Raw genomic sequence first — 27,299 nt, 5'->3', positions numbered from 1 at the left:
ATATATACATTTATATATATATATATATATATATATATATATATATATATATATATATATATACTGTATATATATATATTTACTCATTTTGGTGCTACTCAGAATGTTTGCGCTTGTACACTCATGAAACTTGTTCTCCATCTAGGCCCTTGTATGACTGTGCAAGGTATTCCGGTACCCAAGCAATAGACCAGATATTTTAATTGTATAAAAGACAACTTCCTTGGGAAATTGTTACATCCTAATAATGAACTATGCTCTTACTTAATTTAGGCTGGCAACGGCGTTCTAACCCCTAAGCTTTTCTGGTCCAGTCGAAGATCAATAACATTGGTAGTGTTCATAAATCAACGGGTTTTGAACATATCAAATCTTAACTCATCCGCTAACATACGGGTATCCACGCAAGATCTCCACTGCGCATGTGCGCCGCCAAAGCTCATAAAGGGCGCCACCCGCACTCCATTTAGAGTTCCCGAGGTGTTCACGTCGCTCTTCTTGTGGAGGATTATTACGTCTGAGACTCGCTTAGTGAGATTTTTTTGGCACACATGGACTGCGAATAAGCACAAATATGCCAGAACTGCCAAAATAACAGAGATCTACCCCAACGACATTATCCTCTGACGTTTTTTTGAGTCAACAATGGCGCAGGTAAGGCTGGTAACTGCTGTTAAGTACCTTTCATATTCTTATCTTGGCACAATACATACTGATTGTACCACAGCTAAAAACGCGGCTGACTTGACTACTAAGAAAAATTTTACTTTGGTTTACATTGCCAAGCCGGGTACGAGTAAAAATAGGGATTTTTCTGATCAGAGGGAGGACAAGGTTGTAAATATTTACCTTGAACCACAATCGCTTTCCGGAATTGAAAACATAAATCCCTGTGTTTTAATGTTTACTGTGAACGTATTTGAGGTCATGTTGTTACCAAATGAATAGTTTTAGAGATACTTGACCCGCCCCCTAATATCCTGCAATTCAGGGGACCAAAGTGGGGAAAGAGGGTTTTTGGGTGGGGGAAAACACAAACAAGTAAATTACAAAGATAGATATTACCTCATCTAACTTAGGGGCCAGGTCCTTACCTAGCCATGGCGTTTGGACCCCAGGGCCCCAGCCTAACCTCAGGGGCCGGGTTTTTACTTAGCTGGGGGCTTCACCCCTTGGACCCCTACTGTACAACCTGATCTAACAGGCTGGGGGCTTCACTGAACCCCCACAACCTAACCTGACCTAGGGGATTAGTTCCCTACCTAACTGGGGTTGAAGACCCCCCCCCACCACCTAACTTAACTTACCTAGTTGGGGGTAGGGGGTTCACTTAACCCTGGAATCCTCACGTAACCTAAATTAGGGTACTGTAACTCAAGTTAAAACGACTGAAACCTAACCTAACCTGGTATACATAGAATGATTCTCAATTTAAAACCGTCAAACAAATACAGTATAGTGAATATATAAAATTTAAAATGGATACATTGAAGTTTGTTTTGCAGTTAGCAAAACCAAATAGTTGAATGGCATCAGTTGATATTGCAGATGCATACTATACAGTAAGGATACATGACAGCAACCAGAAGTTTTTAAAATTACAATGGGATGGCAAGTTATAAGTATATTGCACTGCCTAACGGGTGTGCTGCTGTGCCACGTATATTTACAAAAATTAGGAAACCAATATTCACCAGTTGCGTTCCTGGGAGGAGGGGGGGAGCCTGTTTGAAATCGCCCCCGGGCCCCAAAGTGAGGGTGACCCCAAAATGTGAAATTTAACCATTGCTGCTATGACAGGACAAGTTAAATCCAGTGGCCCCAAAATGGTCAAGGGTTCCATTTATATTTGGACCCGAAAGTTTGGGGCCCACTAAAGGGCCCCAATTTCCCATTTTGTGAACAAAAATGTAATGTAAAAGAAATAGGGCTTTCCAGGGGACCCCTCCCAATAGTAGAGCCCATTATAGACCTCATACGGATCGGAGGAGGGTGGGTAACGTTGATTGGGGTAAGGGTAGGGCCGATCTAAGGCAATTGATTACTGCTTATAGAGGTCCTAATTATCCTCTGAGGGGCCCCCACAATCTTCAGTTATTCAATGTACACCTAGTTTTAAGAAATAAAATTTCGGAAATTTGCATTTACAAGTTTTTAAAATAATCCTACAATTGCTCATATTCTAAAAAATCCCTCCCCCCCGTTGCCTTGGCTCGCTTCGCTCGCATCCCACCCACATAAGAGGGGCCCCAAATGGGACTGTTCCCCCCGGGCCCCAAAATGTCTAGGAACGCCCCTGATATTCACATAACTGCACAGACAAGGCCATACTGTACTTGGCTACATTGATGAAGTCTGTGTGCAATGTGATTCATTGTATGAATTTGAGAAAAAAAATGTATACTGTTCATTTATTAAAGGGTTGAGACTTTCTGATAAATGAAGAGAAATCTTGACTTTCAAGCGAGGTTAATAAGTACTTGGTGTTTGAAATTCTTTCTGACAATGTAAGTTAAGTGTAAGAAATGTAGCCATGAAATGGCTGTACTGGAGGTTTTGAAGAAAAACCAACTGAAAGTCAAAGGTTTTTATTTCACATTTTCCCGGCCCATTGCATATTAATAACTGAAAAGGCAAAAATAACTGTATTACAAAAGAATCGAGACAGTTCTTTAATAATAATAACTGACAACAAAAAGGTTATTGAAATTATTTGAACAGTAACTTTTGTTTCATGATCTACGTTCTTTCTATATAAATATTTGGATAAGTCATTTTGTTGCGAAATTACTATTAAGACGTGTGCTGCTGTTTTTGCAAGACCAGGGAAAGTTCTTGAGTTCTAATTGCTGTTTATTGCCCCGTCAGAGGGCTTTAACTATAGTGAAGTTGTATCATCCCCTTCTTAATAAGGAAGGCAGATCATTTGTTTCATTGTAATTTCTTTAAATCTCTTTCCTCGTGAAGAAGGGAAGGCAGATGACTTGGGCCCTTGGCGGTGATTGCCTAAGTACCGAACAAGGTCGCTTGGAGTGTGGAAGTGAATAAGAGCACAAGATCGGTTTCATTTCATTTTAAAGTAATTTAATACCTTCCCAAATAACAATGTTTTCTTGTACAGTAAATGTAAATGATTTCCTTATAAGGAAATAGTACTGTGTTTTTCCCCTCTTAACTGACTTCTTCCTTTAGAGTGTCTAAGAATATAAAAATACGAAGGTAAGAAGAGGACTAATGAGAAACTACCAATGAATAGGATATTATGGTCGAAATATATATAAAAAAAGCAGAGACTATGAGAGAAAATGAAACATTAATCAATGCAGGTTAATTATAGGTATTCAAAGCAACCCGGAATATATCAGTCTAGAGAATGAAAACAGAAGGACGAATAACCAAAGTTACTTGGGCTACTATAGTGTTGTTGTTGTTGTATTGTATTAAGCCAACTCTTGTGTTGGCACGGGCCTTTCCCTTGTTTGGCCCGTAGGTGATCTGAAAATTTCAGAAGGTCATTTGTTATAGGAAATGTGAAAGAGATTTAGTAGTAGAGACAGTTGTGGATGGAGGAAGGATGATGGTTGTAGTGGGAGGGGGCCATCATGTCACGGATAGTAGTAGTTTGAAGATGTAAGGCCTTTGAAGGAAAAATAGAAAACATTGCAGGTGGGGTTGTCCAACCCTTTAAACCCTAGAGTCCCTGCAGAGTATTCTTAGTGGTAGAGTAGTTTAGTTGGAATAAGACAGAGATGATGTGTATAGGGCCTTATGAGGGGATGGGATGAGTTGAGGAGGATGATGGTGGTAGTTGAAGAGGGCCATCTTGAGTTTGTAGTGGTAGTATGAAAGTACATGTTAAGTGAGTTGGTGGCCAGTGCCACTCTGAACACACTAACATTACATTACTTAATTCAGCTGGAAAGTAGAAAGTGAGAAGTTTAAGTATTCTCATTGCATTGTTCTATCTTGGTGGCGGTAAGTTTACTAGCAGCTGGGCATGTGTGTCGATGTCCTCGACTATTGCTACTATAGTCTGTCAAACATGTTGATATCGCTAGGGTGTGTTCAGGTAGAAAAAGCAGCCCAGCCACATCTATGTAGCCATTTAAATTTTCCCTTGACGTTAATCCCTGTAATTTACTACCGTTTCTGCTTTGGTTTTCCATACCGTCGTATCACAATGGTAACTTGAGCGCGATAAGTAGATGGCTGGTTTAAGATTAAGCCAGTAAAGTGACCTCTGACCTTGTAAATGCCCCAAGCCGATCACGTGTCGTAGAAACAGAGGTTTGGCAGCGCAGGCTAAAAATTGTCACGTATGTTTTTTTAAGAGAAAATTAGTTTTCCATTGAAAATATATATATAAAAATGTGTTTTTAATGTCAGTTTTAAACTCATGTCTATACTTCAGAAAATTTTCACTTGGTAGGCTCCTCCAAGCCCATACTATTATCATAACAATGAGACGTTATCAACATCGGGAATTCATTATTTTTCCCACCCTAGCGATCTTAGAATGGTTAACAGGAGTGTGATTAAAATGAAGGAACGGACTACAGTATAGCGGAAAATGTTAAGGAGAACCCCAAGGTTTTCTGGAAGTACTGTATGTTGAATCGAAAACAAGAACCAAACGCAGGATACCTGATCTATATATGAAATGAAATCAAGAACGCATTTATGGATAGAGAGAGAGCAGAGGTCCTCTCTGTTCATTTTAGTGAACCAGAGGGAGAGGCTCCATTATGTACTATAAATGTGGTAGACAACTTACGTATCACTGGTCTAAAAATTAAGAAAAGTACTGGTAAAGTGAAGAAATTAAAATTAGGCACAGACGAGATGCAGCTTTTGACGGGTACAACGCCAGCGACTGTTGAGAAAGATAAGTTATCGTATTGGAGGAAAATTTACTACTTGGGGGTCAGTATTTCTAACAGACACAAAACAGTGAGTTAGTAAGAGGAGAGGCATCAGGTTGGAAACCGGTGACGAGCAGTCTCTCCCAGAGCTCTGGGACTACTACTGTTCGTTGTCATGATTAACGACCTCCGGGAAGTAAACGGAAATGACAGAGAAATATATATGCATGTGCTGACGACACCAAGATTTTTCGTAAAATCAGTAATACATCTGACATAACTTCCACCCGCAAAAGATGTAAATACACGGGACTCGAAACTTGCGAGGTGGAAAAATAGAAACACAGTATAGGTAAGGATTTACTGTAGCTAAAACAGGTTGAGAAAAGGACATTTTTACATTAATAGACAATAAGCTGACATTTTCGGATCACCCAGCAGAAAAAAATATGTGAATCACGATGAGGGTCTTCGTTAACTTGGGGTAGGAAGCATTAAAAAAAATGACGTGTTGCCCTTGTCCGCCTTCTTTCAGAATATGCAAATCAAACATGGAATCCACTCTTGGAAAAAAAAGAGGACATCGGATCTGTTGAAAACGTTCAGCGGAGAGCAACACGCCTGGTGCCATCCCTAAAAGAATTAATGTATGAGGAAAGATTAATCAGAACTAAAATTGCAAACTTTAATTCACAGAAGATCTACAGAAACGTATAAGATACTGTGTGGGAAATATGAAGAAAATGGATGCGAGGGGTTTTTAGCAGTTAACGAGGACACCATCACAAGAGGACACAACAAGAAAATATTCAAGAACTAGGTTGGACTTAAGTAGTCTTTCTGCAACAGGGTAGTGGACAGTGGAATAATCAACCGTATGTTGTTGAATACAAATCAGCGAAAGCATTGGAAAAGAAACTGGATAAAGAACGGTATACAGAACTTATGATAAAGCTGGTCGCCACAACCAAAGACCATATCATGATATTCCAGAAAATCCTGAGGTGGAAACTGAGGCTTAAACCTCTTCTAGAATTTGGTCTCCCTGAGTTTAAGTGAGTAGTTACGTAGTGGAAGTAAACGAGGCTAAGGCGGAGGAGGAGACTATTCGCCTTCCTGCTTTATAGTCTCCGGTGAAGATTCCTTCACTGTTAAGTGGAAAGAACTAAATCTTTACGAATAAAGAGAAGACCACCACGCACATCAGGATTACAAGGTAACGGGCCAGTTAACTGAAACTGAATTTGTCTCTGTTTACGACAGTAGTTTTCTTAAGAATTTAGATTTTATAATAAATGCAAGTGGGGTCTTGTTTGCTACGTATTTTGTCTTTGTGCTCTTAAACTCCTCGTTAATTGATTGCAGTTGGTTGCTAGACTTGAAAGGGACCGACTATGGCCCCTGATTTTGATGGTTTTGGTGTTAATGGGGCCGCCTTTCAGTTATTCCTGAGACAGACGGAAGAGAAATTCATTTTGACTTCTCAGCTATGTTAAGGTTTTTGTTTTAGGCCTATGGTGTTTTTTATTTTTATTATTCACAGCATTGTCGTTGAATTAAATCATTTTATGCTGCAAGTTTCTAGTTGCTAAGGAAGCAAACAGGGTACAATTGAACATTAATTTGAATGAGGTATAGGCCCGCTGTATACACAATGACTATCACGGGGTTACAGAATTAGAATGACGACGCTATAAAAAGTATGAACAAACGAACGCCCAATTGTGATTAAACCAAATGACTGAGCAGATTCCATTTTTTTTTAATCAGAACACGTGTATCGATTCTTAGGTTGAGAGCCTCTCTCTCTCTCTCTCTCTCTCTCTCTCTCTCTCTCTCTCTCTCTCTCTCTCTCTCTCTCTCTCTCAAGCTTCCAATTATATATTCTGCTTCCATAAAGAATTTTCTTCGTGTCCGAGCCGTCTTTCTTTGACATGCTTGACTTGTAATGTCTGGTGATAGGACAATTTAAAATAAAAAAAAAAGACCAAAGAAAGAACCTTGAATAGTATTCAGTTGCTGATACGGACGATAATAAAATTGCGTTACTACTCTTATACATGCATAAAGGACCACAATTACTGGTATCAATCGGGTAAAGAAATTCAAAGGTAATCTGAAAATGAAAGGAAGGGTCTAATTTGAAGTAAACAGAACCATACGTGAAAGGCATTTATCAGCCCTCTAGTCCTGTATTTTGCGATGATCATATTTCCTCATGATGGTATGGATTCACCCAAGATATCCCGTTTCCTTATTGCCGGCCTTCACAAGAATACGTTTGTTCATTCATAAATATTATTAAGCCATAAATATCGTTAACATCCAATTCACTTTACCTCGGGAATAACTTACACGGTGAATTGCATTTGATAAGCGCTTCATCACCGGCAGGAATCGAAGTGTTGCCTTGTATCGAAACAACAATAGACAGTGCTTGGACCATTGAACCATCAAGTCACTGTGTATCGTTGTTTCTAAACCAGTTAACGGTTCGAATCCTGTCGGTGGGTATTAAGTTATTCCCAAGGTATAGCGAATTGGATACTAAACGATAATTGTGGCTTAATATTTGTTAATATAAAAAAAGTGTGACAAAAATTGTTTCAGTCCATTTAGAAGCACCTACGTCGAAGCAGTTCCTTGAACGATTATCGTAACTATAGGTTTGCCTGGATGAGACGGGGGAAAGGGGAGGGGGCGAGCGTGGGGAAGTTAATGTGATATGATTATGTATCTTATGTTTCAAAAGATTGCTGGATTATTTCAGTCATGCAGTGATTCATGCCATTTAGGATGTAAAACTGATGACCAAATGTATGTATAAAGTTTTTCGAGATCTTACGAAGAACTTCGAAAAGGTGTGCAATTAAGTGCTTCTATTATATTGGTGTTTTCTCCCATAGAGTCTGCAAGAATATTTAAGTTCCCTCCAACTTCATATCTGTTCAAAGTGCCTTATTGTATCTTCCTTTAAAATTATAAATATTGACCATAGTTCGTTAAACTTTTTCATTAACTATAAATTTTCTAGGGACGTTCGTCACGGCCATCAACTTGGCCAGGCTATTTAAATCCAGCCATTAATTACGCCATTTTCATTTACAGTTATAACAAGTGACCTTTTCATTATGTACTTTTCAGTTAGGCATTTCTATGGAAGCGAATTAAATGACATATTTAACCCTTTGTTTTCTGCCAAATTAATTACCACGTTTTAATTAAGTCAATCTAGCGCTGCACTTTTATTATTGGTGGTTCTAATAATGTTTTCAGCATTTAAATAGCAACAGAGCCTGCTTGTATTCGTGCAAATGCAAACTGATATCTAAAGGCTGAAAGAGTCTACGTCTCTGTATTTGATAAAATTGGTAAAATGATCGCTTTACAGCAGGGCAAAAAAAAATGAATTTATTTCCTATATTGCTGTGCAATACGGGCTCTGAATAGCAACAGTTTATGTTCGAAATGTTATTAAAACGCATCGACATAAGTGAACTGTCGTTTTCTGTTAATATAATTTTATTTACCAGAAATCTGATGATTAGCTCACCGAAAGCGTTTATTTCGGAAGTAAATTTGTTATATGTTACGTATTGGTTTTTAGCGATTGATCATAAATAAGTAGACATGGTTAGCAACGTTACCCATCGATTATTTTGCATTTTCTTACATGATGGCTTCCGTAGCAACAGAAAACGGCTCTCTCTCTCTCTCTCTCTCTCTCTCTCTCTCTCTCTCTCTCTCTCTCATGTTATCGAATCGCAGATTTAGTTCTTGTATCGAATATTATTATATTCATAATTCATTTATTTCATTTATCGAAGATAATCATGGTAGCCTTTGTGCGTCATCGCGTCGAGGTACAAAAAGGGCTTAATTTCTTCATTATTGTGAAGCTGTACAAATCAGTGCGACAGATAATTTTTAAATGTATCGTGGCCGATTTCAAAACTATAATTAAATATAAATTGGATAACGAAAGAAATTAATCTATAGGGAAGATTATTGTGCTTCTGTAGAACGTAGGCGGGTTTCCTCTGTAATAATCCTTGTTTACCTGCGAATTTGCATATTTATAAGTCCCCCTAGCGTACTTGGTTAAAGGGGCCCCCAATCGCTTTACAGCTCTGACATACCTCCGTTTCTTGAAGGTAACTCGTGGATTGTGGATACCTTTTCCTTCCTAAGACCTTGATCTGTTATAATCCTCTTTGGTATTTCTTGGTTTGGTTCCCTTGTAGGCTAAACAACAGAGTTTATAGTAAAACCAAAATGACTACGAACATGTAGTACCTTTTAGACTCTGCCACTTTTACCAGATTTGATTCATAAAACCTTGACCGAAGTTAGGAAGGATATCGCGTCGCTGCCACATCTTCCTCATACCAGGTCAGAAAGGGTAAACGGCTTGACGCTATTGTTCAGCGTTTCTAACACTGGAAACGTAAAATGAGCGAAAGAACTGAAATTTGATGACAGTAAAGGATGATTTATAGTAAGAAAAAATTACAGTAAATGAAAACTTGATATCATATATCAAACTGTTTTGATAACAGGGTAGGATACGGATGGTTTTCTTTCTAATCATCTAAATGAATTGTACAAATGCCAAATATCTAGCCCAGACTCGCTGATGAAAATAATTGATACAAGGGGGAAAAAAATACTGTTATAGTGGCTCCTCAAAGATTGTAAATTAAGTCGGCCTGGTCCCGGAACGGTCTCTTTCTTCTGGAAAGCCCGTGGGAGGGATAAGTAGGATTTTACGACCGGATTAAAGAACCCCGAAGTGAGGGTTGCAGATTGACGGTAGTCGGATTATCAGTCAGGAAGAAGTCTGGCGCCGCAGCTAATGACAGCCATGTTCGTAGTCATTTTGGTTTTACTGTAGAGCTAACTCTTCTTTTAGAAACGTTATCATCATAAATGAAGATATGTGATCAAAAATTAAATTTAAATAACTATCACGAGGTAACTCGCTCCCTCCTTTAAATGTAAAGTCATAATTTTGGACTGTTTTTCACATCACTTCCAGTAATTATTAGGCTCGTTTGTCTTCTTTTAACCAGTAAAGTTTTTCTTTCGTTTCTTTGTTTTTCTCTTAAATTTTAGGTATTGTCAAGGTTGTTTAACGGTTGCACAAATGTAATTTGAAGAATAATCTCTGTACATTGGAAATGTTCTCTCTCTCTCTCTCTCTCTCTCTCTCTCTCTCTCTCTCTCTCTCTCTCTCTCTCTCTCTCTCTCTCTCTCTCAGATTTCTTTTATTTTTACATGTAAGCACATTACTTATTTTCATTATTTTATGCTATAGTTTTGCTATGCTATACTTATTATACGAAGTTACATTGGTCTACCTTTAGGAATTAAAGGGATCATTTAATTTATAATCATTGATCATTTTATACCAGGATATATCCTGTTATAATTATTATTGTACAAGGTGTTAACGTAATCTACTGTTCTTCATAGCCACTTGATATTTGTCTGCATTATTTCATTCATAGAAATATTTTTGCAGATTTTGTTTCAATTTCTGGAGCGCAAAATCATGTCTGCCACCTTTACCAGTCGGTGGATTTATCCCCGTTGCCTTTGCAGACTCTGTATCTACTCAGCATTTATTTAGAGTAAAATTCTGATTTAACCATGTTTCATCAAGGTAGGCAACTGAACAGGCTTCTGTGTTCATCATGTCTTTCATCTCCCGTAAGAATTTAGTTCTTGCTCTTATCATATCACTTCTATCAAGAACTTCCGTCATTTACTGTTAAAAATTTGAATCCTATTTTATGCATAACTTTTCTTTATGACTCCTTGCATCCAATGAAATTTGTATTCTCTTTCATTTGTAATATTTTCTCCACTGCTGGAATTTTCTGCCTTTCATGGAAATTAAAAATAGTTTGGCGTAAAACTCTTTCGTCGAAAGGAGTAACAGGTTTTGGTCTATTTTTTCCTTTTACGTTCTTGGAAAATCGGACCCCTGTGTATCCCACTTCTTCCCCGTTGCTTCTGCTGTATGTTTTGTAGCATTTGCATAACATTTCATTTGTTTGAGGGCTGATGCTTCGTTTTGGGGAAATATCCAATGTTCCCTGTGTTGACCCAGAGGGCCTTTAATGGAATGGGTTAGTCCAAGGCTACTGACCCAAAACTATTAATTGTTTCCTCCTCACCATCGCCTTAGGGTAAACGCAGATGTGGCAGAACGAGAGGAAGGCGTGTCACATTATCTTAATATTTTCATATTGTATTTCTAACAATATTATCATAAAAAACTGCCGTCAATTATAATGAGATGTGTTTCTTAAATAAAGCTTTTTTAAAGAATCGAAAGGGAGTCTTCAGTAGCCTTATTTGTACAATGAGGGAAGTACATTTGGCATCGCTCTTTCACCCTCCCGAGACCCTCCTTTGACTAAGTACGCTAGGGAGACTTTTTTATATGTTGTTTTTAAGGATAGGTTCATCAGGTTATAACCAGAATTGTCAATGCCTATTGGTACAGTGCACAGATCGTACATATATATATATATATATATATATATATATATATATATATATATATATATATATAAGACAAAGCATCAACACACAATATATATATGCATGCATAGGTTTAGACCAGTTGGTACCTGTGAAGTTCACAGACCATTTACGGGCTTCTTAAGGAGCAAGAGCCCCTGTTGGCATTAGGCCAACTCAATCAATCAGTCAACAGCAGCACATTCCAGTGCAGGACATTGGTATACATGTAGGTAGACAGGTGTTAATTATGCGAAAACATGTCCAACCCCACCTCTCTCTCTCTCTCTCTCTCTCTCTCTCTCTCTCTCTCTCTCCACCTGAGAGACCTCTCTCTCTCAGCCGTATTGAATGGTGCTGTTTAACGTGAATTTGCAACATTTTATCACGTAGTTACTATAAGTAAACCATAACTACTGTAAGAGTTTCTGATCGACACAGGCCAACGTCTTCAAGTTGGTTTTGCCTTCCAAAAGGAAAGACGTAACCCATTAAATTTAAGATGTTCATTTCAGTTTTGTGTGGGGCTTACGTAACGAACGGGATAATTAGACAAAGAAAGGTTGATGGTTGATAAAGTGATAGTCAGGCATCAAATGTAGTGCTTGTTCAGGCGTTAAATATAATCCATTTTAGTTTATTCATTCATTTTTTAAGGTTGAGAAGTCAGGACGCATAAGTAGTTCTCCCGTAGGGGGTTAGTGCCGTCAGTGCACCTCATGCGGTGCATTGTAGGCATTACTTAAGTGTCTTTGCAGCGTCGCCACGCCCCCTAGCCCCAACTGCTTTCATTCCTTTTACTGTACCTCCGTTCATATTCTCTTTCTTCCATCTTACTGTCCACCCTCTCCTAATAGTTGATTCATATTGCAACTGAGAGGTTTTCCTCCTGTTACACTTTTCAAACTTTTACTCTCAATTTCCTTTTCACCGCTGAATGACCTCATACGTCCCAGTGCTTGGCCTTTGGACTAAACTCTATATTCCATTCCATTCCATTCTATTCCATTTTATTCTATTCCATTCTATTCCATTAGTTCATTCATTCCTTTTTTTAAGGTTGAGAAGTCAGGACACATAAGTAGTTCCAACTGGGCCTATCGATTTTAATGGGACTTCGGTAAAGCTTGGTTATAGTCTGTTTAACATTCTAAGATCGTGGGGTTGGGGCAAGGAAAAGAATACAGCGGTGTCAAACGTCTCGTTATGATTAAAAGTTTTGCCTTGTTAGAGCTTGTTCATGTGGAATTTTAAAAAGAAGTGTTATTCATTTAAAGATAACATCGAAACATATTAGGCTTCACCTATTTGCAGTACAAGCCTAATTTATCTTCACAAAAACAAAGAGACATGGCATAATTTTTGGCCGCCGCTGCCAAACCTTAGACACGTGGTCAGCGAGGGTATTTATATGGCCAGCTCGATCTAAAACAATAACAATGGTGGTCACCTCAAGCAGCCAGTCACTGGACAGTATTGATAGCCCAAGGGATAGCCAGAGCGGATCAGATCTCCCCACAGCCAACATCTTTACTCCCAGGTCAAGTAAACTGTTGATAACATTTTAAGATATTTCATATTAAAGAAACAACAAGGGTGCCCTGTAATTAATAGTAATTTTTTTTTCTCCTAAATGATAAGTAGCTTATTTAACCTGCAGAGGCACTGAAAAAATACAGTCATGTAACCATAAATAAATGCATGGAGTATGGACAATAATCAAATGGCTTGAAAAGCCATTCCTGCCGAACCACCCACACAGATTTTAAGATTTTTAATGCATTAAACACATTATGGTATTATTATAAGAACTATGATTATTATTCCCAAAAAGCACGCAAAGAACGGAAAATCATCAACAACAACCAAAAATTACTCGTTGTTTCTTTAGAAAACGAAGTACAGTAAATGGCAGATCTCAGGTAAAGCCATAAACAAGGGATTAACCTCGAGGGTGAGATTTAAAAGGATAAATAGATCTGGCGTCGCTGTATTCTTTTCCTGGCCCCACCCTAGCGATCTTAAAATGTTGAACAGACTATAGGTCGTTCTTAAATGAGGTTTTAAGCCTGAGAATTTAATTGATGGTGGAATAGGCCCACTGTAATTAGCGCTGAATGGGCGGCTCATGATTTTTCATTTTTGCGTTCATTTATAAGAGACGTGAGTGATCAGTAATTTGTCAAAATGTATAGTCATTTCATGTAATTGAGAAGGGGAGGGCCTCGACGAGGTAGGTTTCACATCACAAGGGGTGAACATTTTTTATATTAAATGAAAAATAAATTACAGGGTATTTTTCATGTTAAACGCATCCCATGTCACACTAGAACCGGCTAAACATTATTTCATATGTGTCTTCTAAAGAAATAACTTCGATGAGTGGGGATGTTTGTTTTCTGAATGTTTCTAGTTTCATTTGTTCTTCTTTCTGTAAGAACTTTTTTTCTCCTTTGCAGGTTCGTTACGAATTGAATTAAGATCACCGTCACATCATGACCACTGGAAATATTTTACCACTTGCAGCAAGTTGCCAGATTCCTGTAGAGCATCTACGCTGAAAGCCACATTATGTGTAAGCGTTGCAAACCGTTTTAGCTTTGTCCAAAACCATTTTCAATGCACAGGTATTTAATGCCTGTCATTTCTGAGGACTAGTTTTCAGTTAACAAAAGGTTTTGACTTATTTCCCAAGAGAAGACGATCCCAGTTAATAATGATCCTAGGAGGTTTGAATAGAATTTTTTATTATTCATTAATCACTAATTAAACCATTTTTTTACATCTTTATTTTCTGTAAGTCAAAATATCAATTCTTCTCTCGTAGTTGGTGGCTCCTGTACATGGCAACCTGGTGGTGGTTTATTTTAAAGTATTTTGTTTCCTTTAATGTAACTGTAGCAAGTGGCTCCACTCCTGACGTCGATTTCACCCACATCTGCACATATTGCGGTAGGTGTCACCCAGTCCTGCACATAATACGGTAGACTTCGCCCACTTCAGTGCCCAGTTCATGCCCTATTTAGGAGCTTCTTCCCACCTAAAAGTCTCCTCAAGTGTTTGCCAACCTTCTGGTTATCCTTTTCTTAGCTCTGTAGTCTGTACCCTCCGTCAGTCATCTGGCCAACCATTCTGTGTACGTGCTCTGTCCATCGTAGCCTTATGTAGGTTTTTCCAGGACCCACTCAGTGGGTCCTGGGTTTTTCGTTTGAGATGGAAATTTTGTTGACCCCTGGAGTCATTTTTATGAGGTCCTCTCTTGGATTCCTTTCTCATAAGCATTAACCACGTTAACGCTTACCGGTTGGATTAAGAGACTGAATAGTTACTGTTTTTGGTGATTAGGTGGCCTTGTGCTAGCTCTGGCCCTTGTCTCTAGAGCAGTCTGATCCCTCTTTTGAACGTGGTTAGTAAGTGCCAACTCTCTCTCTCTCTCTCTCTCTCTCTCTCTCTCTCTCTCTCTCTCTCTCTCTCTCTCTCTCTCTCTCTCTCTCTCTCTCTCTACTACAAGTTATAGGATAGAGGATTAGTATACTGATGCGTTTTAATGTAGGTCAAAAATCTTCGAGTGATCTTACTCTCGTGGATTATTTTCTACGAGGCATTAAAATCTCTGTTAAGTGAGTGTGAACGTGGCTTAAATGTCATTTTCGAAATGTTTAATCCAATATATTGGTCATACATGGTCCCCTTTTAGTGGGATAGTCAGTGTGTTTGGCTAACTGTAAAAGGTTTCGGGTGACACTGTTCCTAGCAGAGATAACTGTTGACCTTTTACTGTGTGGATATTCGGCCGTTTGGAAACTTACTCTGAAAGGAATGGCTTGTCTTATGAATGGTTGCTCGTCTTAATAGTATTAACTTCAGGTTTGAAGTAATTCTCAGGATACGGAACAACACTTTTAGGTTCATACTTTAAGGCTTTTTTTATTTGCATATAAATTAATTTTCACGTTTTAAAAAAATAACATATTACATGATTCATGGGTTATATGTCATTACAGAAATAATACCCGCAAGACTCATGGATATTTTTAGAGTAAAAGTAAGTTTTAAATATTACATATATTATATTAACAAAAACACAACTTCAACATGCTTCGAGGCTGAGGGGACTGAAAAGACCTTTATTTGAAAAGTCAGTTACAGCGTTACTAATTTGAAGATGATTTGGGTCAATCCTATACTTTCGACTGTCATTTCATTTTTCATCTTGTATTTTTTAATGTTCTTCACGAATGCTCTGCCTGATGCAGAGATGTGTGTAAAATTTTGCCATATTTGACGTTTTATGAAGTATTCTCGTATGTCTCATTAAACCTATTCCAAAACAGTTTAGTACGTGAACGTTTATCCCCGTAGAAAAATACCGAATACACTACAGTACTCCTTGCACACAAACTGTTGGCTCAATATGGCTACTTTGCAATGATCCTTCCTACGTACCCAGCTGCGTTGCTTACCATGTTTAACCAGTAATCAACTTCCTTTGGTTTCTGTTCGTCATAAAATTCAGAGGAACTTGAGAAATTGTACGTAGTAACGTTGCTTCACAATACGACCCTACTTTCATATTACAAGATATACGAAAAATCTGTCATTTCATGACCATTTTTCAGTGCAAGAAAATTTCCCAAACTGAGATAGTATTGAACGAGATAACAAGGCTCAAATCACCGTCGTTGTCTGGATCTTCGTTGGAACTTGAAAATTTCAAGCATTGCGCAAATGTTCTTTCTAAAGAGCAGGTCGGTATGAGTCTCACTTCATAATTGATTATGTTATTTATTTCACTTTACTATCTAACTTATTATTTATATATTTTATATGCTTTCCTTTGTTTCTCTTATTTATAGTTCTTTCTTGACTTCTCAGTTACATTTCTGAACCGGGAAAATTCTGATTGCACGAGTGCCTTAACTTGATCACAGAAAAGAGTGCTTGTTATAAGGGGCGTTCAGTTAAACCAGATAATACAGTTAAAAGGAGTCACTCATGATTTTTCGGGTATGTTTCGTTCATCGTCTTTGTGACCTTCCCTCTCTCTTGATATACAGTTCAAAATGGAGTCATCTTGATTGAACCTCATGGGTTACCCGTGAGGGCAACGGGGGCAAAGAGAAGAGGATGGGAGGTACGGGGAGATGGGCGAGAGGGAAATGGGAGGTGTGTGAAAGCGCAACCACCGCCAGTCGACAGGATTTTGATTCGTTCCAAATCTTAATATATCCGTGTACGTGAATCATGTTTATTTTCGGAACATTGTTTTCTTTATCTTCCTTCGTTTCAAATTATGATTCAATTCATTGTGGTCATTGCTGATAATTTATCTGTTCATTTCGACTATTTAAGATGAGTTCGTTAGTGAGACGACCCGCTTGTATTTCAGCCAAGTACATTGATTATTTGCAAGTAGCCACCAGTTAGCTTTTTCTCGCTAGGTCTGGTGATTTAATAACTTATCTAGAGGCCTGTGCTAAGTGTTTAGTACCGGAAATCTGGCTTTTTTTTTTTAAATATTTGTCTGATTTTTATCTGCTTTTGAAGAGTAGGCGATCAGTTTTAGTATAGAACAGAAATTTGTAACTAGAAACTGTAAATATCAAGTTTATCAGTCTTGTGTTGTTTAATATGGGATACACTATGGGACAAACATGTATAATACTTTCTTGGACATATTATTCTTTAACTATTTCCTAACACAGAGTGAATCATTCTGTACGTTGCCTTGTCTACCCCCGTTTATTAGATTTGCAGATTTTACACTGCAAAATTTTGTGGTTTTTTGTTTCATTTCTTGTCCCAGCTCAATGTGATTTGTTATTCAAATTTCCCATCTTTTTGGCCCATTTCCATGTGGTTTGTAGTAAAAAGTTCATTTTTGGCCCATCTTCATTTGGTTTATTATATCAAGTTCACTTCTTGACCCATTTTCATGTAGTTTGTTATATAAAGTCCATTTCTTGGCACATCTTCATGTGGTTTGTTATATAAAGTCCATTTCTTGGCACATCTTCATGTAGTTTGTTATATAAAGTCCATTTCTTGTCACATCTTCATGTGGTTTGTTATATAAAGTCCATTTCTTGGCACATCTTCATGTAGTTTGTTATATAAAGTCCATTTCTTGGCACATCTTCATGTAGTTTGTTACATAAAGTTCACTTCCTGGCCCATCTTCAAGTAATTTGTTATATAAGTTTCCTTTCTTGGTCCATCTTCATGTGATTTGTTATATAAAGTTCATTTCTTGGTCTATAGATTGTTATGTAAGATTCATTTCTTGGCCCATCTTCATGTGTTTGTTATATAAATTTCACTTTTTGGCCCATCTTCATTTTGGTTGTTATATAAGGTTCATATCTTGGCCCATCTTCATGTGGTTTGTAATTTGAAGTTCATGTATTGGCCTATCGTCATGTGGTTTATATAAAATTTATTTCTTGGCCCATTTTATGTTTGTCATATAAAGTTAATTTCTTTGCCCATCTTCATGTGGTTTGTTGTAGATGGTTCATTTCTTGGCCCATCTTCATGTGATGATATATAAGTTCATATCTTGGCCCATTTTCTTGTGGTTTGTTGTATAAAGTTCATTTCTTAGCCCATCTCTCATGTGGTTTGTTATATAAAGTTCATTTCTTGGCCAGTCTTCATATGGTTTGTTATGTAATGTTCATTTTTTCCTATATTCATGTGGTTTTTAAATAAAGTTCTTTACTTGGCCTGTATTCATGTAGTATGTTATTATGTCTTCAAGTGGTTTGTTATATAAAGTTCATTTCTTGTCCCACCTTCATGTGATTTGTTATATAAGGTTCATTTCTTGGGCTCATCTTCATTTAGTTTGTTATATAAAGTTCATTTCCTAGCCATCTTCATTTGGTTTGTTACATGAAAAGTTCATTTCCTGGCCCATCTCCATTTGGTTTGTTACGTAAAGTTAATTTCCTGGCCCAACTTTATTTGGTTTGCTACATAAAGTTCATGTCCTGGCCCATCTTCATGTGATTTGTTATATAAGGTTCATTTCTTGGGCTCATCTTCATGTAGTTTGTTATATAAAGTTCATTTCCTGGCCATCTTCATTTGGTTTGTTACATAAACTTAATTTCCTGGCCCATCTTCATTTGGTTTGCTACATAAAGTTCATTTCCTGGCCCATCTTCATTTGGTTTGATACATAAAGTTCATTTCCTGGCCCATCTTCATTTGGTTGGCTACATACTGGAAAGTCATTTCCTGGCCCATCTTCATTTGGTTTGATACATAAAGTTCATTTCCTTGCCAATCTTCATTTGGTCTGCTGCATAAAGTTCATTTCCTGGCCCATCTTCATTTGGTTTGCTACATACTGGAAAGTCATTTCATCTTCATTTGGTTTGATACATAAAGTTCATTTTCTTCATTTGGTCTGCTACATAAAGTTCATTTCCTGGCCCCCTCTTCATTTGGTTTGCTACATAAAGTTAATTTCTTGGCCCATCTTCATGTTATTTGTTATATAAAGTTCATATCTTGGCCCATTTTCATGTGGTTTGTTATATAAAGTTCATTTCTTAGCCCATCTTCATGTGGTTTGTTATATAAAGTTCATCTCTTGGCCCACCTTCATGTGATTTGTTAAGTAAGGTTCATTTCTTGGGCATATCTTCATGTAGTTTGTTATATAAAGTTAATTTTCTGGCCCATTGTCATTTGGTTTGCTACATAAAGTTCATTTCTTCGCCCATCTTCATGGGATTTGTTATATAAAGTTCATATCTTGGCCCATTTTCTTGTGGTTTGTTACGTAAACTTAATTTCCTGGCCCATCTTCATTTGGTTTGCTACAGAAGGTTCATTTCCTGACCCATCTTCATTTGGTTTGCCAAATAAGGTTCATTTCCTGGCCCATCTTCATTTGGTTTGCTACATAAGGTTCATTTTCTGGCCCATCTTCATTTGGTTTGCTATAAGGTTCATTTCCTGGCTGGCCCATCTTCATTGAGTTTGCTTCATAAAGTTCATTTCCTGGCCCATCTTCATGTCATTTGTTACATAAAGTTCATTTCTTGGCCCATCTTCATTCGGTTTGCTACATAAAGTTCATTTCCTGGCCCATCTTCATTTAGTTTGCTACATAAAGTTCATTTCCTGGCCCATCTTCATTTGGTTTGCTACATAAAGTTCATTTCCTGGCCCATCTTCATTTGGTTTGCTACATACGGTTCATTTCCTGGCCCATCTTCATTTGGTTTGCTACATAAGGTTCATTTCTTGGCCCATCTTCATTTGGTTTGCTACATAAAGTTCATTTCCTGGCCCATCTTCATTGAATTTGCTACATAAAGTTCATTTCCTGGCCCATCTTCATTTGATTTGCTACGTAGAGTTAATTTCCTGGCCCATATTCATTTGGTTTGCTACATAAAGTTCATTTCCTGGCCCATCTTCATTTGGTTTGCTACATAAGGTTCATTTCCTGGCCCATCTTCATTTGGTTTGCTACATAAGGTTCATTTCTTGGCCCAACTTCATTGAATTTGCTACATAAAGTTCATTTCCTGGCCCATCTTCATGTCATTGGTTACATAAAGTTCATTTCCTGGCCCATCTTCATTCGGTTTGCTACATAAAGTTCATTTCCTGGCCCATCTTCATGTGATTTGTTATATAAAGCTCATATCTTGGACCACCTTCATGTAGTTTCTTATGTAATGTTCATTTCTTGGCCCATCTTCATATAGTTTGTTTTATAAGGTTTATTTCTTGGCCTATCTTTATGTAGCTTGTTTTATAAGGTTCATTTCTTGGCCCATCTTCATGTAGTTTATGTGGATTTTAAATGAAGTTAATTTCTTAGCCCATCTTCAAATGGTTTATTATATAAATATCATATCTTGGCTCGTCACCATGTGGTTTGTTATATAATAACAGAAATAATTTCTTTGCCTGTCTTCAAATAGATTGTTATGTTAGGTTCATTTCCAGGCCCATCCTCATGTGGTTTGTTACATAAATCTTACTTCTTGGCCCATCTACATGTAGTTTGTTATACAGTATAAGGTTCATTTCTTGTCACAACTTCATGTGGTTTGTTATAATATAAAGTTCATTTCCCGGCCCATCTTCATTTGGTTTAATACATAAAGTTCATATCCTGGCCCATCTTCATTTGGTTTGCTACATAAAGTTCATTTCCTGGCCCACCTTCATTTGGTTTAATACATAAAGTTCATTTCCTGCCCCATTTTCATTTGGTTTGCTATATAAAGTTAATTTCCTGCCCAATTTTCATTTGGTTTGCTACATAAAGTTCATTTCCTGCCCCATCTTCATTTGGTTTGCTACATAAAGTTAATTTCCTGGCCCATCTTCGTTTGGTTTGCTACATAAAGTTCATTTCCTGCCCTATCTTTATTTGGTTTGCTACATAAAGTTCATTTCCTGCCCTGTCTTCATTTGGTTTGCTACATAAAGTTCATTTCCTGCCCTATCTTTATTTGGTTTGCTACATAAAGTTCATTTCCTGCCCTGTCTTCATTTGGTTTGCTACATAAAGTTCATTTCCTGCCCTATCTTCATGTGATTTGTTATATAAAGTTCATATCTTGGACCTACTTCATGTAGTTTATGTAAGGTTCATTTCTTGGCCCATCTTCTTGTAGTTTGTTTTATAAGGTTCATTTCTTTGCCCATCTTCATGTAGTTTATGTGGAGCTTATTTTTTGCCCATCTTCATGTGGTTGTTTCTATAATGTTGATTTTTTTGCCTATATTCATGTGGATTTTAAATAAAGTTAATTTCTTATCCCATCTTCATGTGGTTTATTATATAAATATCATATCTTGGGCCATCGTCGTGTGGTTTGTTATATAATAAAAAAGTTAATTTCTTTGCCTGTCTTCAAGTAGATTGTTATGTTAGGTTCATTTCCAGGCCCATCTTCATGTGGTTTGTTGTATAAATTTTACTTCTTGGCCCATCGTCATGTAGTTTATAATACAGTATAAGGTTCATTTCTTGGCACAACTTCATGTGGTTTGTTATATAAAGCTCATTTCATGGCCCATCTTCATTTGGTTTGCTACATAAAGTTTATTTCCTGGCCCATCTTCATTTGGTTTGCTACATAAGTTCATTTCCTGGCCTATCATCATTTGGTTTGCAACATAAAGTTCATTTCTTGGTCCATCTTCATTGAATTTGCTACATAAAGTTCATTTCCTTGCCCATCTTCATTTGATTTGCTACATAGAGTTAATTTCCTGGCCCATATTCATTTGGTTTGCTACATTTCCTGGCCCATCTTCATTTGGTTTGCTGCATAAAGTTCATTTCTGGCCTCTCTTCATTTGGTTTGCATAAAGTTCTTTCTTGGCCCATCTTCATTTGGTTTGCTACATAAAGTTCATTTCCTTGCCCATCTTCATTTGGTTTGCTACATTAAGTTCATTTCTGGCCCATCTTCATTTGGTTTGCCTAAAGTTCATTTCTTCCCATCTTCATTTGGTTTGCTACATAAAGTTCATTTCTTGGCCCATCTTCATTTGGTTTGCTACATAATGTTTATTTCCTGGCCCATCTTCATTTGGTTTGCTACATAAAGTTCATTTCCTGGCCCATCTTTGCTACATTTCTTGGCCCATCTTCATTTGGTTTGCTACATAAAGTTCATTTCCTGGCCCATCTTCATTTGGTTTGCTACATAAAGTTCATTTCCTGGCCCATCTTCATTTGGTTTGCTACATAAAGTTCATTTCCTGGCCCATCTTCATTTGGTTTGCTACATAAAGTTCATTTCCTGGCCCATCTTCATTTGGTTTGCTACATAAAGTTCATTTCTTGGCCCATCTTCATTTGGTTTGCTACATAAAGTTCATTTCCTGGCCCATCTTCATTTGGTTTGCTACATAAAGTTCATTTCCTGGCCCATCTTCATTTGGTTTGCTACATAAAGTTTATTTCCTGGCCCATCTTCATTTGGTTTGCTACATAAAGTTCATTTCCTGGCCCATCTTCATTTGGTTTGCTACATAAAGTTCATTTCCTGGCCCATCTTCATTTGGTTTGCTACATAAAGTTCATTTCCTGGCCCATCTTCATTTGGTTTGATACGTAAAGTTCATTTCCTGGCTCCTCTTCATTTGGTTTGCTACATAAAGTTAATTTCTTGGCCCAGCTTCATGTGATTTGTTATATAAAGTTCATATCTTGGCCCATTTTCATGTGGTTTGTTATATAAAGTTCATTTTTTAGCCCATCTTCATGTGGTTTGTTATATAAAGTTCACTTCTTGGCCAATCTTCATATGGTTTGTTATGTAATGTTCATTTTCATGTGATTTGTAAATGAAGTTCTTTACTTGGCCTGTCTTCATGTAGTATGTTATATGTCTTTATATGGTTTGTTATATAAAGTTCATCTCTTGGCCAACCTTTATGTGATTTGTTATATAAGGTTCATTTCTTGGGATCATCTTCATGTAGTTTGCTATATAAAGTTCATTTCCTGGCCCATCTTCTTTTGATTTGCTACATAAAGTTCATTTCCTGGCCCATCTTCATTTGGTTTGCTACTTGAAGTTCATTTCCTGGCCCATCTTCATTTGGTTTGCTACATAAAGTTCATTTCCTGGCCCATCTTCATTTGATTTGCTACATAAAGTTCATTTCCTGGCCCATCTTCATTTGGTTTGCTACAGAAAGTTTATTTCCTGGCCCATCTTCATTTGGTTTGCTACATAAAGTTCATTTCCTGGCCCATCTTCATTTGGTTTGCTACATAAAGTTCATTTCTTGGCCCATCTGCATTTGGTTTACTACATAAAGTTCATATCCTTGCCCATCTTCATTTGTTCATTTGGTTTGCTGTATAAAGTTCATTTTCTGGCCCATCTTCATTTGGTTTGATACATAAAGTTCGTTTCCTGGCCTCTCTTCATTTGGTTTGCTGCATAAAGTTAATTTCTTGACCCATCTCCATGTGATTTGTTATATAAAGTTCATATCCTGGCCCATTTTCATGTGGTTTGTTATATAAAGTTCATTTCTTAGCCCATCTTCATGTGGTTTGTTATATAAAGTTCATTTCTTGGCCAGTCTTCATATGGTTTGTTATGTAATGTTCATTTTCATGTGGTTTGTAAATGAAGTTCTTTACTTGGCCTGTCTTCATGTAGTATGTTATATGTCTTCATATGGTTTGTTATATAAAGTTCATCTTTTGGCCAACCTTTATGTGATTTGTTATATAAGGTTCATTTCTTGGGATCATCTTTATGTAGTTTGCTGTATAAAGTTCATTTTCTGGCCCATCTCCATTTGGTTTAATACATAAAGTTCATTTCCTGGCCATCTTCAGTTCATTTCCTGGCCCATCTTCATTTTGTTTGCTACATAAAGTTTATTTCCTGGCCCATCTTCATTTTGTTTGCTACATAAAGTTTATTTCTTGGCCCATCTTCATTTGGTTTGCTACATAAAGTTCATTTCCTGGCCCATCTTCATTTTGTTTGCTACATAAAGTTTATTTCTGGCCCATCTTCATTTGGTTTGCTACATAAAGTTCATTTCTGGCCCATCTTCATTTGATTTAATACATAAAGTTCATTTCTACATCTTCAGTTCATTTTTGGCCCATCTTCATTTGGTTTGATACATAAAGTTCATTTCCTGGCTCCTCTTCATTTGGTTTGCTACATAAAGTTCATTTCCTGGCCCATCTTCATTTGGTTTGCTACATAAAGTTCATTTTCTGGCCCATCTCCATTTGGTTTAATACATAAAGTTCATTTCCTGGCCATCTTCAGTTCATTTCCTGGCCCATCTTCATTTGGTATGATACATAAAGTTCATTTCCTGGCTCCACTTCATTTGGTTTGCTACATAAAGTTAATTTCTTGGCCCAACTTCATGTGATTTATTATATAAAGTTCATATCTTGGCCCATTTTCATGTGGTTTGTTATATAAAGTTCATTTCTTAGCCCATCTTTATGTGGTTTGTTATATAAAGTTCATTTCTTGGCCAATCTTCATATGGTTTGTTATGTAATGTTCATATTCATGTGGTTTGTAAATGAAGTTTTACTTGGCCTGTCTTCATGTAGTATGTTATGTCTTCATATGGTTTGCTATATAAAGTTCATCTCTTGGCCAACCTTTATGTGATTTGTTATATAAGTTTCATTTCTTAGCCCATCTTCATATGGTTTGTTATATAAAGTTCATCTCTTGGCCAACCTTTATGTGATTTGTTATAAAAGGTTCATATCTTGGGCTCATCTTCATGTAGTTTGTTATATAAAGTTCATTTCTTGTTCTATCTGCATGTAGATTGTTATTTAAGGTTCATTTCCAGGCCCATCTCCATGCAGTTTGTTATATAAAGTTCATCTCTTGGCCCATCTTCATGTAGATTGTTATGTAAGGTTCATTTCCTCGCCCATCTTCATGTGGTTTGTTATATAAATTTTACTTCTTGGCCCATCTTCATGTGGTTTGTTATACAGTATAAGGTTCATTTCTTGGCACAACTTCATGTGTTTTGTTATATAAAGTTCACTTCTTGGCTCATCTTCAAGTAATTTGTTATATAAGGTTCCTTTCACGGCCCATTTTATGTGGTTTACTATATAAAGTTCACTTCTTGGTCTATCTTCATATAGTTCGTTATAAAAGGTTTATTTCTTGGCTTATCTTCGTGTGGTTTGGTATATAAAGTTCATTTTTTGGTTCATCTTCACGTATTTTATGTAAAGTTTATTTCTCGGTCCATCTTCATGTGGTTTGTTAGTTGAAGTTCATTTATTGGCCCATGTGGTTTTGTAATATAATGTTTATTTCTTGGCCCATCTTCATGTGTTATATAAAGTTAATTTCTTTGCCCACCTTCATGTGATGATATATAAGTTCATATCTTGGCCCACTTTTATGTGGTTTGTTATATTCATTTCTTGGACCATCTTCATGTAGTCTCTTATATAGTGTTTATTTTTGCCCCATCTTCATGTGGTTTGTTATATAAGGTTCATTTCTTGGACCATCTTCATATGATTTGTTCTATGAAAGTTAATTTTTTGCTCATTTTCTTGTGGTTTGTTAGATGAAGTTCATTTCTTTTCCAGTCTTCATGTGGTTTATATAAAGTTTATTTTTGGTCCGTCTTCGTGTGGTTTGTTCTATAATGTTCATTTTTTCCCTATATTCATGTTGTTTTTAAGTAAAGTTCTTTTCTTGGCCTATCTTCATATGGTTTATGTAAGCTTCATTTTTTGGCCCACCATGTGATTTGTTCTATAAAGTTCATTATTTAGCCCATATATTGCATATATAAGGTTCATTTCTTAACCCATCTTGATGTAGTTTCATATATAAGGTTCATTTCTTGCCCCATCTTCATGTGGTTTGATAAATAAGGTTCATTTCTTGGCCATTCTTCATACAGTTTGTTAGAAGAACATTTAGCCTTTGGCATGACTCTCAATTTTATTACAAAACCACTAATATTTACAATAATCTTGGACACCTCACTGAACACCTGTTGCTTTTCCCTGACTGTAGTTACAGGATAGTTCGTTCGTTATTCACTGTATCCGTGCAGCAGTGTTCCAGGTCTTTAGCATGCCTTACTGAAGGCACTGTAGACAGTAATAGTTTTTCCAGACTTTCCTTCGTATGCAACAGGGCCAACGCTCAATTTGCATTCAGTTAAATAAGAGTTGTCAGTAGCACGAGCTTAGTGCGAGTCCAGAAATAAGATTCAGTAGTCTGACTAATTGCCCTTGCAAAATACTATATCGAAAGCGAAGAGATAAAAAGACAAAGCATGGGTTAACTTAAGCTTAAATTTGTCACCAGTGCCTTCGAAAGATCATTTTGATCTTGTTTGAAGCTTCAAGGAGACAGGTATCACTCGCATGGAGTTTGAAAAATTGTATGTGTGTATCAGTGGGTCTGTGGTTTGGTAATTAAAGTTTCATTTTGATAATTTGTTAGATTTATTTTAAATAAACTCTCCAGTAAAACAAACGAAGTATTGGTACTGAACTTCAGTAACAAGTTTTTTTTTTATTTCAGACAGGTGAGGCACCGGACTATAAGGATGTGGTGAATCACTGCAAAATGTGGATAAAAGAAATTTTGGTTTCCCAACCTGGGAAGTGTTGAAAGCCCCATACATTGCTCTGAGTAAGTGAAAGAAGGGTTCTATTAATACCACAGTAAAAAGCTGAATCGGTACTTAATGTGATATATTAAATCTGAAGTCGTTTGTTACTGATTAATTTACAAAGTAAAAGGGCCGAAAGTAGTCCTTTTGTGCCAATTGTTTACTTTTACTAAACCACAAAAAATTTTTTTTTTTTCTTTTATATAGGTGTGAGAAGTCTCATTCAATGTCTAAAGGACCTTCATCGTCTTACTTCATCAGCAGGCTGAGTGATTTTAGAATGAAAGGATTGGAATACTTCCATCAAAAATGGCCAGTAACAGTCATAAATTAATTCCAGGTGACTTGGGGTGTATCTTTTACCTCCGGACGGACATGGAAGAATGTAGAGGCGTTGTTTTAACGTCTTTTCACAAGGTACCCACACCTGGTAGTTCTGGGCTCTGGCAAGTGGGGTGCTCAAAATTAAAGCAGGTTAACTGGCAACTCGGGTTAACAAACCTGCTGTCAGTTTCATTGAAACGTATAGTTGGTTCCTGTTATATAAGAAGTCGTGTCCGGCTTGTTTCAGGCATCAAAAAGGACAAATAAAATTAATGTTAAAGTATTTTGAATTTTTTTTTACACAATTTACAAGTTACCTGCCAGAAACTACTGCAGTCGATGCCGCCTCGCAGCAGCAGCAAAAAAAAAAAAAAAAAAAAAATAAAAACAATTTTATTTTTAGAAAAGTGAGGCGTCCAGAAGTTGATA

The 27,299-nt window shown here is 36.9% G+C and overlaps 1 long non-coding RNA gene across 1 annotated transcript; it reads left to right on the top strand.

The window, feature by feature from the left end:
• Positions 1 to 442: 442 nt before the first annotated feature.
• Positions 443 to 27,154, top strand: LOC136832707 (uncharacterized). The gene is made up of 4 exons (XR_010851291.1): positions 443 to 654; positions 13,853 to 13,968; positions 26,456 to 26,566; positions 26,754 to 27,154. It is a non-coding gene; the product is annotated as an uncharacterized lncRNA (long non-coding RNA).
• Positions 27,155 to 27,299: the final 145 nt, after the last annotated feature.

Source organism: Macrobrachium rosenbergii, chromosome 4 (genome assembly GCF_040412425.1).
Source record: "Macrobrachium rosenbergii isolate ZJJX-2024 chromosome 4, ASM4041242v1, whole genome shotgun sequence".
In the NCBI taxonomy this organism is placed as follows: domain Eukaryota; kingdom Metazoa; phylum Arthropoda; class Malacostraca; order Decapoda; family Palaemonidae; genus Macrobrachium; species Macrobrachium rosenbergii.
The sequence above is the reverse complement of the archived record's forward strand: the minus strand, read 5'-3'. Positions and strand labels throughout refer to the sequence as shown.